Source organism: Hibiscus syriacus, unplaced genomic scaffold (genome assembly GCF_006381635.1).
Source record: "Hibiscus syriacus cultivar Baekdansim isolate YM2019G1 unplaced genomic scaffold, ASM638163v2 tig00111440_pilon, whole genome shotgun sequence".
Classification (NCBI taxonomy): domain Eukaryota; kingdom Viridiplantae; phylum Streptophyta; class Magnoliopsida; order Malvales; family Malvaceae; genus Hibiscus; species Hibiscus syriacus.
In genome coordinates, this window is record NW_024063094.1 from 604732 (window position 1) to 619104 (window position 14373).

Consider the following 14373-nt stretch of genomic DNA (forward strand, 5'->3'; position numbering starts at 1 on the left):
ATGATATTGTTTGGTTTAATTTTTTTAAAAGACAATCTCACATGGCTAAGAAACATAGAAGAGCATCCCAAAAGTCTAAAGAGTAAAAATATGAGAACAAAACAATCTCACATTGCTAAGAAACATAGAAGCGCGTCACAACTAACTTCTATAAATAATAGAGGTAATTTGGCATTCAAAATCATGGAGCCTTTTGGTGAGCATTGAGTGAACTATTCTTTCACTTCAATCAAGCTCGATTTTTAGGCTTCAATCGAGCTTTTAATTTTTTTTTGAGTTCAAGCCTTTTTGAGTTCAAGTTTCAATATTATATTTCGAGTTTGAGTTGAACTTGCTAATTTTTAGCTTGTGAGTTTGAGTTGAGTTGAGCTTACTTTTAAAGTTTTTAAGTTCGAGTCGAGCTCAGCAATACTCGAGTTCGACTTGGCTCGTTTAACAAATGACATTGTTTGGTTTAATTTTTTTTTTTAAAAAACAAAAATCCCGGGTTTTCCCGGTTTTCAGCCGGTCCGGTTCGAACGGTTCAACGGTTCTAGCCGGTTCACTAATAGCGGTTCAAACCGGTTTAGATTGAACCGGACTAAGCAACGATTCCCGGTTGAACCGGCCGATCCGGTCCGATTTTCAAAACATAGCTTTGAATGCTCAATATCTAAAAGGCTCTCCCTTTCATATGTATATGACACCAAACCCTGAAAATCATGTGACATTATCTGTTTTGCTGATGAATACAATCAGTACTTCACTGATTACTAATTGTAATAAAACATTAGCACATATATACTCTCTTGTATGCTTAATAAAAAAAAAAGCGCCTAAACTCCACCCAGGTCAAAATTTTCATATTTTTACAAGGTAGAAGTGGCTAGTTTTATTTAAAATAAAAAAAATATTTAAATTACAATAAAAGTTCACTAAAAGATATATTGCAGAAGAAATCTTTGGGTTTAGGCCCATTGGGTTTATTAAATGGAACATCAAAATGCCCGCTACTGCAATATTGAGCAATAAAACATAGCATGAGGTTTTACCCAGTCCTTAGTTTTGTTTTCCGTAAATTTTCTGCATAAGGTTAGGCCTTCTCACTTTCTTATACCATATACACTCCAATCAATCTTCTGAAATACCAAGAAATTTGGCTACTATTGCAGCATCTGCTGGTGAGTATTCAAGGAGACACAGCGTCTGAGAGGATGAGCACAACAAACTGCAGGGTCTCAAATATGAACAGTTGGCAAACCAAAGAAAACCATAGATTTTATTTTGCTAGGAATGTAACAAAATCTAACCATGTTTCTTAGATCTTGTCATATCTGGAACAGGTTAGTGTCTCATCTCCTGCTCACTATCCATGTCCCTCTTTTAAGGCTTGTGGAACAGGAAAGGCAGACAGAATATTTGCAGTACAAGCAAGCAAAAGAAAAAAGATGCTTGGAATTTCTTAAAGTTTATGGTGACAAGGGGGACAAAAGTGAAACCCCGTCTTTGAGATAGCATGTTAAAGTGAAAAAGAAACTGAATCTTTGTTGGGATTGTTCTTTTCATTACAGCAGAAATGTTGGCATCGATTCCCATGTCAGCTGCAGCATTTGAATAACTTGAGAACCCCTTATTTTTCTCTCTCACACACAAGTACTGTTTATTGTTTAAGCTACAATTCCACCTACAAACAGGCCAATGGTCTAAAGAGAGAGGAAAAGGACTTGTCTTTCATGTCTATTTTATTCGTATTCAAAACTCGTTTATTATTCATTTATCTCACTATTTTTAATCTATAGATTCAAAGATCATATTCCTAAAGAAAGATTATATGATTTGTGCATTACCTACAGTGAAATTAGGTAACAGGAGGACATCAAGCTTCTGTTCTATCCTCGAGGATTATCTGTAAACATCACCAAAAGAAAGGTCAGTGCATGTACAGTCAATGGGTAGTGGAACACTGGATTAGTTGGGAATTAATTAATATCACCTCAAACAAAATAAAACAGGTTCAAAATGCTAGCTACCTAGCCATGGTTCATGGTCATGGGTCCAACACGGGGCTGAACCACTGAACCTTATCAAATTGCTCACATTTGGTTGTCACCACACCAACCATACCACAAATCTTATCTGAAATAAGAGGCTGGGAGTCACATGAATGCCTTATTCTCGAGTTCATAGAAAGTATTTTATAATTTGGAGTTCTTCTACGAAAATTGTTCTCAATTTAATATTGTGGATAATCTACTATCTTACCTCTCTTTATCGTATTATATAAGAACAAGAAGAAAAAAAGTGACTGTAACGGGGTACTGGTAGTCTAATAATGCCCATTGTTTAGGGGGAATATGGGGACCTTCAGAGCTTGTCTAATCTCATAAAGGGTCACTGCCCTTGAATGGGTTTATTGGGGAATGTCTCAGGAAAGGCGGGTTAATATACGGCTAATATACAGCATTACCGGATACATTAAAATGTATTTAATAAATTCGGTTTAGCGGTACCTATTATGTTGACAACTAATAATGTTTTAGGTAGAAAATATGAAAAACTATTAAAAAATTTGGTAACCGGTAAACTTTGGTTATCGGTAAGTATCTATCCTTTTTATAAAAGTGTCCATACGTTTAACATATCAAGTAAATTTTACCGGTTTTGTCATAATGAATCTGGTTTTGTCATATTTTTACCTGTTATATTGTAAATTATCTATCCTTTTTATAAAAGTATCCATACTTATTTCACTGTGAAAATATATTTATTATTATCTTTAGTTAATATTGTTAAATTTAAAATCTAAATAATATTTTATAAAATATCAAAACAATCAAATAATTTTTTGTGTAAATGAAATTATTAAATTAATATTGTAGGTGGAAAACATGAAACACTATTAAAAAAATTGAAACATAAATTACATAACTTTCAAAAAAGTATATATCATTTTTATAAAAGTGTCCATACTTATTTCACTGTTGAAACATATTTATTATTATATTTGGTTAATATTGTTAAATTTAAATTCTAAATAATATTTTATAAAATATCAAAACAATCAAATAAAATTTTGTGTAAATTAAATTATTAAATTAATATTGTAGGTGGAAAACATGAACACTATTAAATAAATTGAAACATAAATTACATAACTTTAAAAGCAGTTTTAAATCCTAAAAAGTGTCGATACTTTTAAAAATATATCGATCCAAAAATATACCAGGTAAAAATATGATAAAACCGGTAACAAAATGATAAAACCGTAAATTTAAAAGTGTCGATACGTTATATAAGGATCGACACTTTGTGAATTTAAAAGAGAAGCAGTTATAGCGCCTATAATGTGTCGATACTTTAAAAAAATATATCGATCCACAACGATATAACAGGTAAAATATGATAAAACCGGTAATAAAATGATAAAACCGGTAAAATGATACCGGATATATTGAAAGTGTCGACACTTTCGTAAGTACGTGTAATAAATTATCGACACTTTCAAAGAAATAGGTAATTATCCTTTCGAAAGTATCGACACCTGACATAAAATATCGACACTTTTGTATTTGTATCGATTAAATATAAATAACATATCCGATGAAAATATAAAGGCCATAGCTAAATATCCTCTGAAAAAAGATAGAACGGACGAGTTTTTGAAATCGAAGAGTAATTGTTGCTGCATTTCAGAAGGCGTTTCTAAAGCGAAGTTTGTTTGTTTGTTGCTGCAGTCGAATCGAAAAGTATGTTGTCGAAACCCTAATTTTTTATTATTACAGTAATCGCGATAGGGTTTTTTATGTGTTGTTTGGGGTTTTGGAGTAAGGAAGCATTTGGGACCGATTGCAGGTAGAAATAGATATTCAAGGAAAAATATAAATGTCGATACTTTTATTAAATATTATAGGTAGAAAATGATATTATAGGTTGTATAAATGTGCCGACACATTTTGGTGTGGCCATTCAAATTCTTTTGAAGAAAACCGTTTTACCACAAGAGTAGTTATCTATATTTGTATATTGAAAAGTGTATGTAACAAATAATTTGATTTGCGTAAACTGATATATGAAGGAAAAATGGAGTCAATGGTTGGAAAATTGTTGGTGGAGCAGATGACTTTGAAATTGAGGCCGAGACTCGAAAGCAACCAAAGGGTGGATATATGTACTTCTAGTAAGTATCAATGTCTTTTGTTATTATTGTTGAAATGGTAATTGGATTAAAGTATCGATAAACTTTAAATTGATTACAAATTTTAAATGTTAACAGTATGGCCGAATGCAAAAGGATGAAGGGAGATGGCACACAGAGCGGTTCGGTATGTAAAATGAAATTGACATTGAGTAGTATTAGTATTTAGTGTTAATGTATTGATTAAGAAACGTTTATGTTTAATATTAGGTGAAAAAAGATGTGAGGTCCAAATGGAATTCAATGAGTGATGCTGAAAGGAACCTTACATCACACAGTCAAGGAATGATAGTAAAGAATACAAAGAACGGAGGAAAGCACATGAAAATAAGGTATTCATTAACTTGTAAATACGTTTGATACAAAATATATAAGAACTATAACATTATATATTGTTAAAAAATGTAGGAAGTTTCGACAAGGTGCAGCATTAAAAGGGTGAATTTATTAATTAAACACCTTAAGGAGAAGGGTCAGTTGAATGTGCTGGGAGAAATAGGTTTTGGATCGTTGATCGGAGTAAGGGATCGACCTATTCGGAGGGAATTGTGTCGATCCTTGATGGCACAATTTGACGTCAGTCAATGTATGGCTAAGTATGGTGATTATTCATTCCCTCTGGGGTATCGACTGCTGCAGCCGTATTGGGGTACAAAACAAAGGCAAAAGTGTTATAGAAGTCTGTAGGAGTAAAACTGGAAAGCACTTGCCTCCAAATATGGTTTGAATCATAAGGTGACATATACTGAAGTTGAAGAGGATATCAAAAGTGGATCTTACTTGGGGATGAGCTGAAGGCCCGAGTTCTATTGTACCTTGTCGGTATATTTCTTTGTCCAACGGGTGATACGTCAACGAACAAGGAATATATGAAGCTCATTTGCGATGAGGCTTGAAGGGTGAATTCAATTGGGCTGAATATATCCATTCGAGATTGATTGAATCAATTATCACCTTTAAAAAGGGCAGCCAGAGATACCTCAAAGGGTGCATAGCAATCTTAGAGGTAAATGAGTTGAATCACTTTTTTGTGTTTTTATATAAAAATTCTAATTTTATTATAAATGCAGGTTGCACTGTTCGATTTTTGGTCGGGCTGTGAGGCAGTGCCGGCTTATGAAAGAACCGGAGTGGCACGCATCCGTGCATGGGGGAAGGAAGAGGTGGTTAGAGTGATGGTGAGTTGAAGTTGGATAGAGGGAAGAAGCAAGAATGGTAATAAATGTAATTAATAATATTAAGAATATAATCAATGTCTTAATATTGTAATTTAATTTTTTGAAGGTTATTGGCAAGGATGTAGAGGCAGTGGAGGCAGAGGAGAAGAAAGGAGGGATGGTTGTATTGGGGGATGAAGGTGAGTGGGACGACGGTGAAGCAAACAGAGTAACTTCGACATTTTGATGTCTGAATTGGCTGATATCAAAAAATCCAATTTGAAATCATGCAAAGACAATCAAGAGTCGAAGAGAAACTTGATCAAGTCGTAGAGAAACTCGAGAGGCATAAGGGGGTAGTGGAAGGAAAATAGAAGGAGTGGTGAAAGAAGTAGAGGTGTTGAGGGTGAAGTGGTGAAAGAAGTTTCGGTGTTAGGGTGATATTAAGATGGTGACGGGAGAAAAATTTGAGGGAGTGGTGAAGGAGGTTGTTGATTTGAGGAGTGAACTTACGGGGGTGAAGGGGTGGTTGATAAATACTCGGATGAAGGAGCTCAATTGAAGGGTGAAATAAAAGATATGAAGCTATGTAGAAAAAAGTACGATGAACTGAAAAAATATGAAGAAGAAAGAGGGAGGAGGAAGAAGAAGATGGAAGAAATGAGGAGGAAGGAGAGGCCCAATGTGCTTTATACACCGGAGAGTGTCATAGCAGCAGTTTTTGGATTCGGAATGTCCTGCACCCCAGAAGAAGAAGCAGAAGGTAAGTTTAATAAAGAATACTTAATTTGATTTTTATTATTTGTTGTGACAAAAATTTGTATGCAAAATTGTAGGTTGAAAAAGCGGACATTCCAACCGGAATTGATGACATCGAAGCTGCAATTTGTGATTATTTATGGAATAGCGAGTTAGAATCGGGGTAAGTGAAATATTGTTTTGTGAGTGATATTTAAATATTTCATGACAAGATATTAATCCTAATGATTCATACAGATATTCTGTAATATCAATGGGAAATCAATTCGCTACTGTATACGACGTTGCAACGTTGAAGCCTACAGAATGGGTTGGCGGTGTGGTAAGTAGAAAGTAGAAAATAAATAAAACTTATTGAATATGTTCTGATTGTGTAATTAATTTTGTTAGGTTATCGATTTGCTCGCCTGGACCATATGCTACGATTCTCAAAAGTCACACCGGAGGATTGGCTACCTTCCATACCTCTTAGTGGTGAGTTAAATTAATAAATATTGAAAAGTAGTGTTATAGACGGTAAATTAATAATGTTTGTTGCGTAATTACAGCAACAGGCGTTGGAAGCCAACAATAAAGAAAGTGTTGAGAATATTTCTACCTTCTGGGGTGTCATATTGGATAACTATGTGAAATTCACCGACTGTGAGAAGGTAAGACACCATACCAATTGCAAATGATGTTTCGGATATAGAATGTTGAATTTTGTCAAATTGGGTGTGAAATTTGTTGCAGATAATGATCACAATAAACTACCATAATTCACACTGGTATCTGTTGGTGTTGGATATGGTAGATCATGTTGTAACAATATATGATAGTATGTTTACAACTGAAGCAGCTAAACAGAGAGTGAAGGATGCTAAGAGATTGGTATGTATGTATGTATGAAAGGACATTATGTAAATTATAATGCATAATTTTTTTGGTGCATAACTTCTTCTATTTTAATGCAGATTAAAATATTAGATTCTTATAATAAGAAACGCATTTGGGTTGAGTCATGTGGATCTCTAGGAAAGTATCCCTTGAAAAACTTCAAATTTGTGGAGCATAAGAAGAATAAGCAATTGAATGGGTATGAGATGTTATCACAAATAGAAAGCTTAATTAAAAAGTGTCGATATAGGTTGTAGACCTATTCGCGCATAAAACCGGTATATTTATACCGGTTATATTACAAAATTATCTATTACATTATAATTATGGGTTCCGATGTGTAAAATGTCGACACTTTTTTAAATCGTATCGACACATTTTTCTTCCAATATGGATATAAAGTACCGACACAATATTAAAAAGTGTCGATATAGGTTGTAGACCTATTCGCGCATAAAACCGGTATATTTATACCGGTTATATTACAAATTATCTATTACATTATAATTATGGGTTCCGATGTGTAAAATGTCGACACTTTTTTAAATCGTATCGACACATTTTTCTTCCAATATGGATATAAAGTACCGACACAATATTAAAAAGTGTCGATATAGGTTGTAGACCTATTCGCGCATAAGACCGGTATATTTATACCGGTTATATTACAAAATTATCTATTACATTATAATTATGGGTTCCGATGTGTAAAATGTCGACACTTTTGTAAAAAGTGTCCATACTTTTTATAAAAAGGATCGATACTTTTTTTAAAGATATGTAATTTATGTTTCAATATTTTTTAAGTATGTTTTCATGTTTTCCACCTACAATATTAATTTAATAATTTCATTTGCACAAAAATTAGTTGATTGTGTTGATATTTTATAAAATAATATTAAGAATTTTTAATTTAACAATAATATACCGTAACGTAAAAAATTAATCATTAGACGCCTATAATTACTAAATTAATATCTTAAAACTCACTCAAAAGATAACCTTAAATTAATGTTTTCCACAGTGAAAAAAGTATAGACACTTTTATAAAAAGGATAGATACTTTACAATATATTAAAAAGTATAGACACTCAAATGTATATTACACATAGAAGCAATATGGAATAATTAATGAAAATATACATACAATATAATCACACCAAAATTTAAATACACAAGAATGTTCAATAATGTACCGACAAACAAAATTAATCCGATGAAAAAGGGTTGTTTCTAACGAAGTCCGGAACATTAGAGGCCTTCAACAAATTTTCCAAATACTCTCGTATGTTTCCGCCTTTTTCTGAGGACATACATAATAATTTCAATTATCAAACTAATGAGGTGCAATTTTACTAACATAAATTAAATTCGCATAAGCATGAATAAATTTGTGTCATACCTAGAGCTTTGTCGTTCGAATGGGAAGCAGCGTCAAAGGTACGTGGACATATGTAATTGTATTTCTATATAAACACATAAGTTGTTAAATAATCAATGTCTGAACACCTGTTCAACTGATCAGAAACATATTGCATAAATGCAACCTACCGGATTATAAATCATTTTTTCCGTTGAATCATCGACCAAAAGTGTATTTAGCTCGTTAAAATCTGGACACGCGTTCCAAACATCATTGAGATCTTTACAATAGGTAACAGAATCGTATGTTTTGCATTTTTTTTGATCCTGTTCACAAACAGTCGAACATAAATATGTAGGAATCATAGACAAGGAAAAGTCAGCAAACTGTAATGACATTCATCTTACCCACACGAATAGAAAATGCTCGGAAATACAGGTAGTTTCTCAAGTACAACGTCGACGTTATGCCTGAGATTGTAATCAAGTTTGAATGTTAACATTCAAATGTATATTAACGATTTTGACTACAGTAATTCATTGCCTCAAACATGTTCTAACCTCATCTTTGAAGACCAAGGGCAACAACAAAATTGTCGACACAAAATTGCATAAATTCAAATAATCCTCTTCTGAGGACAACATCTACAACATGAAAAAATGAGATTAAAGTTCTACGCTTATATGTTAAAATAATGGATACAAAAGAATAGAATTAAAACCTGCCGGCAGTCTTGGGATGTAGGCAAGGACACCATTGAGATCAAAAATTAAAAGTTTTCTTGAAGGCGGCGTTGCAGACACGATATACTTGTTTGGATCATCATCTTCATCATCATCATCATCATCGTCATCATCTTCATCGCCAGCTTCATCGTCATCATCATCATCATTGTCATCTTCATTGTCAGCTTCATCTTCTGCGACCGATTGGTTGTCCACATCTGTTAAAAGAAAATAAAATAAAGTTCAGAACGTGTAAATGTTAAGAAACATAGATAATGAATTACCTACTCGTTTGATGTCGTTGACGTAATTCGTTACGCACATGGAGACTTCACGTTGCAATGATGAAATATCGATCGCATTCCACTCACAAGGGAATCAATATGCTCCCGAAAATTGACCATGTATTCCATCACGGTCTTAATTGTGACATCCCCTGCAACTGTTGCTTCTTCCATCATTGCGTCTCCACTTGGTTGCTCTTCTTCATGGCCAACGGGGTCCATTTCCTCCCTCTCTTGATCTAATCCGACCTCCTTGACACCTTCCAACCGAGTTTTTCAACAAAATCATATCCCGCTTTTTTAATAAATACCATGTCAATCTTGCGGGTTAATCGAACAGGGGCGTCATGCGAAAAATCAACTTCCTTCTTCTTCAACAGATGGGTGATGACACATCCATATGGTAGTGTAGTTGAAATTGTTGCTCCCTTTGTGACCATATATACAAGCAATGTTTGGAGCCGTTTTTGGATTTATACTTTGCTATCCACCAATAATCGCTGTCTCGAAGCGTTGAATGTTTTCCCCCACTAGGCCGGATATACCATGTGAGCATTTTGTGAAACACTCTCGACTCTACATCGAGGTGAATTGGGCTATTTCTAGTAACCCGTTTAATTGTAGACCAATCTACACATTTTCATCTGAATCCCCTGTATTCGCTACACCTAAACCCTCCGCAATAGTTTCTGGAGATATATATATCCTTCCCCATGACAGTTATTAATTCCTATTATATTAGTCTTATTAGCTCGTGCTGTAAGGAAGCATTGTTGTAGAAGACTCTAACTAGTTGGGATAATATCTTGGTTCTACACCAAGGAATTCAAGCCAACCCCAAGATGTAAATGTGGATTTAAAACTAAATGCATATTTATCATCAAACAAGAAACCCAGGTCAATGACACGTTCGGGACGAATCTTCCTTACTTTAAAACTCGTCTGCCATCTTTGTTTCTCCATGTCGGATCTAAAGTTCAGAGTTTCGAAGGACCTGATTTCCTCAGAAGAATCGTTTGTTACAGAAGGAGGTGGTTGAGAAGAACTGGGTTGAGAAGAGCTTTGAGAAAGACCTCGCTTCTGACGCTGACGTTTTGGAGCCATTTTGGTTGGATGCTACCCCTATTACAATGGAACACAAACACATTCAGGATAAAAACTACAATATAGAAATCAATCAAACCCATAAAATATCGATAAATTTACCTGAATATCTGATCGTCACTTATGATAACGGTAGAAGGAAGAAAGAGGAGAGGAAGATCTGCCTGCTTGCATTTATGTTTAGGGTTTCTCGATTAAGAGTACTATATAAACGGTGGAAAACACTTGATATTTAAATTAGTATCGACACAAACTATATTAGTGTCGACACATTATTTAGACTTATTCTCTCATAAAACCGGTATAATTGTACCGGTTAGATTAAAAAATTACATATTACATTATACTTTTGGGTTCGATGATTTTGGGATCGACACTTTTTTATATGGATCGACACTTTATTGATGCACCTTGTTTTTAATTCATTCTGTAAAAAAAATATCGACACAAACTATATTAGTGTCGACACATTATTTAGACTTATTCTCTCATAAAACCGGTATAATTGTACCGGTTAGATTAAAAATTACATATTACATTATACTTTTGGGTTCGATGATTTTGGGATCGACTTTTTTATATATGGATCGACACTTTATGGGTGCACCTTGTTTTTAATTCATTCTGGGAAAAAAATATCGACACAGACTATATTAGTGTCGACACATTATTTAGACTTATTCTCTCATAAAACCGGTATAATTGTACCGGTTAGATTAAAAATTACATATTACATTATACTTTTGGGTTCGATGATTTTGGGATCGACACTTTTATATATGGATCGACACTTTATTGATGCACCTTGTTTTTAATTCATTCTGTAAAAAAAATATCGACACAAACTATATTAGTGTCGACACATTATTTAGACTTATTCTCTCATAAAACCGGTATAATTGTACCGGTTAGATTAAAAAATTACATATTACATTATACTTTTGGGTTCGATGATTTTGGGATCGACACTTTTTTATATATGGATCGACACTTTATGGGTGCACCTTGTTTTTAATTCATTCTGGGAAAAAAATATCGACACAAACTATATTAGTGTCGACACATTATTTAGACTTATTCTCTCATAAAACCGGTATAATTGTACCGGTTAGATTGAAAAATTACATATTACATTATACTTTTGGGTTCGATGATTTTGGGATCGACACTTTTTATATATGGATCGACACTTTATTGATGCACCTTGTTTTTAATTCATTCTGTAAAAAATATCGACAACAAACTATATTAGTGTCGACACATTATTTAGACTTATTCTCTCATAAAACCGGTATAATTGTACCGGTTAGATTAAAAAATTACATATTACATTATACTTTTGGGTTCGATGATTTTGGGATCGACACTTTTTTATATATGGATCGACACTTAATGCAGTATCACAAATAGAAAGCTTAATTTAGTAATTATAGGCGTCTAATGATTTATTTTTTACGTTACGGTATATATTATTATTAAATTTAAAATTCTAAATAATATTTTATAAAATATCAAAACAATCAAATAATTTTTTGTGCAAATGAAATTATTAAATCAATATTGTAGGTGGAAAACATGAAACACTGTTAAAGTATCGATCCTTTTTATAAAAAGTATGGACACTTTCAATATAATATAATGTAATAGGTAAATTTGCAATGCTATCGGTATAAATATACTGGTTTACTTATAAAATAGGTAAATATAAGCGCTACCTATTACATTATATAAGCGCTACCTAGTATGTTATTGTACTTTATAATATTTCCGGTTAAATAATATAACATAACCGGTCTAAATTTTAACCGGTCACTTGTTTAACCGGTCACGCCGTATATTAGCCGTTTTTTAGGCGCCGCACCGCAGAACGACCCGTTTATTGCGTCTCTGATTTAAGGGTAACCCTGTGGTTGGGGGGACCCAAACCAGCTGTGAGTACGTGTCACTATCCTCCCAGTAATATTTATTTTAACCACTTCTTTTAGATTTCTAAAAAAAATATCTTTGCTTTCTTGTTTCTTGCTTGCTTTGCTCAATTCCCTCTTTTTGTTTCCTTTTGCTTCAAAGAGAAGATGGCAATTGGCTGTGGCAACCATTTTGCTCCACTTATTTCAACCTTACGATTTCCAAACTTATTCATATAAACCATCATAAAATATAATTTAAATAAGATTATTTTAATTATGAGACAGTCTGATTTAAGATAATTTTTAACATTAAATATTATCATGTTCAACTTAAAAAATTATATAATTTATAGTATTTTCAAAAATAATATTATATTATAATAGATTTAAGAAAATTATACAATTTAGATAATTTTTTAAAAAGAGAATATAGCAAGCAGAAATCACATCCATCTGAATCTATCAACTTAGGTTGACTGCATCAGACATCACATAAAACATCGTCAGTCCATAATTTCTATTATAGTGAGCGTTTTTTTTTCAAAATATCACCTTCAAACCCATTAATTGTATGTCTGACATTCTCTCTCCTAATATTATCAATTTAATATTTTTTTCTGATAAAACGCTAATAAACATCCGTGCCTTAATGAGATTCTATCCGAGCTGACGTCATATAAGAAAAAGTGTGAATCGTCATCCGCGCCTTCGTTAAACCTCTAACATATACGAAAGGCGCATGTCAAAAAACACGCCTTCTGAGAAATGTTGACATGGTGCCACGTGAAAATGCACGTTTTAAGGGACACGCCTTCTAAAGTTCATATCATCCCTCAAAGCATTTTAAGAAATATATGTTTTAAAAAAATTTAAAAAATAAAACTATAAAGACTAACATCGTAATTTAATATATATTAGTTCTATAAGTTGAAAAGCTTAATAATGTTAGCTTATATAAATATATTGGACTGTTTAGGTTATGTTTCTTAACAACATGAGATAAAAGCTAAGTGGTGTATTCCTTAATTTTTTTATATTTATATCTAATGAATCTACTTATACACTATTGTTAAATTACATTAGGTTAATATTTATTATTAGGGTTTATATTAATTAAGATTAAATATTTTGTATATGTTAATATATTTAAATAATTACATTAGGTTAATATTTATTATTAAGGTTTATACTAAATTAGATTTTGAAGATGATATATATCAAAGGGGAAACAATATACTCATGTAAAATCTAATATAAGATTAATTATATTCGGGCGGCTCAAACTCCTTAAAATATTGTATGTTCTTTTGTTTTAAATCTAGATTATGTGATAATGAGTAATTTTCATGTAATTTATTTAAGTATATATTTTTGCTGTATTAATTTGATATAGAATAAGCTTAGACAGAACCTCTCGAAGACACGGATGATGATCCACGCTTTATTGTCATTTTATCAGAAAAGATGCTAGATGGGTAATATTATGAGAAACTATGTCTGGTAGATAATTAATAAGTATGTGGGTGATATTTCATTAAAAACGTTGTTATATTGAGTCTATGCCAATACTTTGTTGGTAATGCCAAGAAAAGACATATTTTATTATTTTACTTTTAAATTTAATATGAAAATAAATGTTTAAATTATATCACTTATTTTGTAACACCCCAACCCGTACCCGACCCGAATACGAGTCTGAGGTGTCACATTGACTTTTCAAACTTTGACTCTTTTGAAAAACAGAGAAATTTAAAACTTTGTTTAAAATAAAATAAGTTAATTTTACATAAAAATGACCACAAAATACAAACTCGATCAGAGTACTCGTAATTAACGAATTATTACATGCCAACACTTTATACACAACAAATACCTACTTTGTCGATTACTTCTGATCTGATCTCTTAGTAGTAATGATATTGTATTTGCCACTTCTATTCTTGTTCTTCTCGTCTCTTGGTACCTACGTGTAAATCACTTACACGCTAAGTCATAGATTTAGTGAGGCAATAAATAAACATTTA